At 31.2% G+C, this 4,456-nt stretch overlaps 2 long non-coding RNA genes across 2 annotated transcripts; one reads left to right on the top strand and one right to left on the bottom strand.

The window, feature by feature from the left end:
• Positions 1-623: 623 nt before the first annotated feature.
• LOC119193244 lies at positions 624-2,325 on the top strand. The gene is made up of 3 exons (XR_005113888.1): positions 624-1,081; positions 1,167-1,405; positions 1,482-2,325. It is a non-coding gene; the product is annotated as an uncharacterized LOC119193244 (long non-coding RNA).
• Positions 2,326-2,604: 279 nt separating this feature from the next.
• LOC119193245 lies at positions 2,605-3,995 on the bottom strand. Its single transcript, XR_005113889.1, has 2 exons — positions 3,753-3,995; positions 2,605-3,663 (listed from the first exon to the last, which is right to left on the bottom strand). It is a non-coding gene; the product is annotated as an uncharacterized LOC119193245 (long non-coding RNA).
• Positions 3,996-4,456: the final 461 nt, after the last annotated feature.

Below are 4,456 nucleotides of genomic sequence, written 5' to 3' on the forward strand. Positions count from 1 at the left end.
ATTTTATTTTATTTGATTTATTGTTGTAAAACAGACTTTGGTATGAGGTATTTATATAAAAAAAAATCTTCCTGAGTTACGCTACGGCGATTGGAATTTAAGTTTTACAAATGAAATATTTATTTATAATAGATGATTACTGTATAAAATCGAAACAAACATAGACTAATATATAATACTGGAAGATACAAACACTGAAATGAAAAATACAATTAAATATATCGGTAATATGATTATATAAACTTCTGTCAACAGAATTAATTGCTGATATGTTGTTAACTCCTGTCGTCCAATTATTCTTTATTTAATTGAAAGCTCCATAGATGTTATTTTTATTATGTATTGTTTATTTTTTTATCTTTGAAATATTGTCTATTTACGTATTTTATCGCGGTGATATATATTATTATTTTCTCCCAATATAAGTACATATAGCATTAGGGAGAAAATAATAATAAAATCACCACGATAAAATCCGTAAATAGTTTTATTTGAAAAGTTACTGTATAAAATACGATTTTAAAGCACCTATCCCGAGGGAGAAGTTAATAAATAGAAACAAAATCATAACTTTTATTGAAAAACTATATATTATATTCTTTTATCGATCGTCACATTTACAAATTACATTATATTAAATACAGGTAAAATTCTCAGGCGATCTTATTTATAATTTTAAATCTAAAATTTTGCACAGGCAAAACCGCGTGCAATAGTAGTGACATTAACGTAATGTGATGAAACTTACTTTTTACCTTAGACCCAACAGGGTATTGAGCTGGCAACGTCCCATAGGTTCACTTCACGACCTTGACGACGGTCAATAGGAAGAGCGGCAACGTCGGTTGTAATATGTCAAATCATAAATAAGGCTTCTATCAAATACTCATAACAATGGAGGTACACGAGTGTACTTTGTTTACCGTTGTTTACTTTTCTTGACGTAAGTGAAGACGCTATTTCAAGAAATTTGAAGTGCTAATTCATTAAAATATGTACGCTTTCATGACTGTGCCTCAACTTAAAGTTGAGGTTCGTAAAATGCGTCAATTGCCGGAAAAAAGGCTAATTTGATAGAAAGGTAAATACTATAATATTTAGGTTATAATTCGCTTATATGCCTTATTTTCTTGTTCTCGGACCTCAGTTCTTGTTTTTTGTTATAGATTGCAATCTAATGACCGGAATAAAAATTTTGGTGTTGACTGCGAGATCCAAGAGGAGATCGCATATCTGAGTCCAGCCACTGATACTTTCAGAGACATAATTGCGGACACTTCTTTACCAATGATTACGAGACAAGCAATACAGGAATATTTTGAAAGTTATGTACCCATATGTAATGATTATAATCTTAGGCAGTTGTTTACAAAGATGACAGTGTAAATTTTATGTATTTAAATTGGTATACCTACACTCATATATCATGATATCTTGATAACATTATATTATATTTTCTTACTACATTATTGTTTTTGCAGATATAATACTCAGCATAAAGGACAACTCCTGTACGAATTTCGACATCTTGTGACTGCCCGCTATTCCACAGATGGCATTTATACCCACTTGCGAGGACAATGTAAAGCCAGTATGAAAAAAATGGTATACTTTGTGGATATAAAATTAAGTAAAGATGGAGTAATTGAAGAATGCCATTGCGATTGTGCTGCAGGCAGTGGTACTCAAGCATGTTGCAAACATGTCTCTGTATTGTTGGATGGTACACAAAAAAAATATTAAATTGCATCTGTCAAGTACTCAAAAATTAATGACATTCAATAGACCCAAGAAAGTATTTTATAATTCACCCATTGCAGCTCAAAATTTACCCAACAAGAGATTGAAATCTTGTACTTATAACACACTAAAAGATACTTACTGATATTATGGACAGTTATGCTGATTATGTGAAAATTTTAGTAATGGGATATGATGAAAGCTCAATACCTTTATTACAGACATGTGAACCCGCAAATCCACATGGCATTGAATGGGATCGTTACACCTATGTAGATAGGACTCCAATAGATATTTTACTAGAGAAGCTATTATTAAAAATATTATATCTGAACAAATTCAGGAAGTGAGAAGAATACAAGAGCCCAAAGTGATTCCTCTGAGTGGCATGAAAGATCATGCAGGATTACTGCCAGTATGTTTCATTTAGTGTGCCACAGTAAAGCATATAAGTACCAAAAATATATGTAATCGATATGATTTTGGCCCCAAAGCTGTGCAGACTATGTTAGTTGTGCATAGTAAAATCCAAGAAACTATTTCCATTGCCAAATATGATAGAGATTATGGACTAAAAATAAAAAAGTGGATTCATTATATCATTTGAATATCCTTTTCTGGCTGTTTCTCCAGACGGTATATTGGGTAAAGATACTATTGTTGAGGTTAAGTGTCCATATGCTGCTAGATATTATAAAATAACCTCTGTGACTGTGCCTTACTTAAAAATACTTAATGGAGAATTACATTTAAAAAGCAGCATCCATATTATGCCCAAATCCAAGGCCAACTTTATTGTTCGGGGGCCTAATATTGCAATTTTATTGTTTACACATTTGAGGATATGAAAATAATATTCATTAATAGAGATGACTCATTTATTAATGGCATGTTGACAAATTTGTTAAACTTTTATGTACATAATTTAGAACCAGAAATGTAAATAAGTATGTGTATAAGAACTATTTACAATTAATAAATAAATTGAAATAATTACATCTTTTTATCTAATATCTTTCACAATATAGTAATAGTATAATTCCTGAAATTGTAGATGTTTAGCACATAAAACATAAAAAAAGATTTTGCTCACTATTGGGATATAGTTATGGTCTAATTCATTTTTAAATTTTGTTTGTCTTTGTTAATCCTATTATTCTTTCTATATGAACTCCTTTGTTTGCAAGCTCCTATCTTTTATTACATTAAGACCAGGCAACTGAAATTTTTCTTTTAAGAAACTGGGAATCCTAATGGTCACATTTTTGTCTGATGAAATATATATTGTATCATAAATCCTCTGTCAGTCAGTATACTACTACCACTTTCACATTTTGCTAAAAGGTCACTTTGTTCCACTGCCTACTGATCACTTATCAATCCTGCAAATGCTTGAGAACAATATAACAGCAAGCTACCAGGTATTGCACCAACTAATAAATTAGAATTAGAATCACTGCTAAGAATAATCACATTGCTGCCATAATATTTTATTTTGTGAACCACTGGACTAAGAGCTGAGTAGACTAAATTAAATTTTTTATATGATTCAAAACCTGTGTAAAACTTAATAGTGGCATTATCATCTTTATATCTATTCATAAACCCATATTTGTGTTCTTGATCAACTTGAGTGCCCTTAGATATAAATTCATGCATAATATATGTACATCCTACTGCACTGTTGTCTTCTGTTTTGACTGCTTCTTCATGATCAACTTCCAGTAAATTGTCTCTGTCACTTATTAGGTTAACTTTGCTACTTGATGGTTGTGAATCATCTACATTTGTTACTCGACTGACTTCTTCGTTCAATACGTTGTTGATGTGCCACAGCAGCTGGATTTTCTGGTTTTATCTTCGTTAAGAAGAACACAGATAGCACAGCTGTCTTTTTAAGAAATTTTGCAAGGAGCTCATAACCTGAAATCATAAAAACAAAAATAATTAGCACGAAGTAATTAAAATTAATGGAAATAGGTAAATCACATAGAAATTCTATAGTGACTCACCTGTATAATTGATTTTCCCGTAATAATCTTTTTCTGTAAAATGCGCAACACACAATCGTGCTGTGCTACTAGCTTCGAAGTTTTTATACGTAACGCAGATTCCCATTGCTTTCTACGTTTACTTTCCTTTGGAAATAAATGTATTCCTCTGTTTTACAATTTAACGCACTGCATTGAGGCATTTGGAACAAAAGTATATTATATTCATAAACACTCAGTGATACGTCATACGATTTGACGTTTGTTTTGTCAAGCCAAGGTACAGTGCGCCCTCTGTCGTGATAAAAGTTAGTGATTCTCCTCATTTCTATTTTCTATTTTTCCCATTACAAAATTATTTAAAAGGCATATCATATTTGATGTGTTTTAAATGATTCATGTATATTCTACTACGATATATCCAATTTGAAAAGAATAAATAACGCCATCTCACGGTTATTTTGCTGCGACAGCGTTAATCATTTATATATAGTTCTCATTTGTGCCGGTATACTCAGTCAGCCGTCACTCACACTAACAATACGTACTTGTCAAATTTGATGAAATTTTAAAGGCCGAAATATCCATGATTATTAATTATTTTTACGTTTTTCTTTCAACTGCGAGAACTAATCACTAACTAGACGTGAATTTAAATTCTTTACTTGCCAATACTTGTTTAGTTACCCAGATTAAAGCCGAAACAAAATGTATGAAAATGGACC

Source organism: Manduca sexta, unplaced genomic scaffold (genome assembly GCF_014839805.1).
Source record: "Manduca sexta isolate Smith_Timp_Sample1 unplaced genomic scaffold, JHU_Msex_v1.0 HiC_scaffold_3805, whole genome shotgun sequence".
In the NCBI taxonomy this organism is placed as follows: Eukaryota; Metazoa; Arthropoda; class Insecta; order Lepidoptera; family Sphingidae; genus Manduca; species Manduca sexta.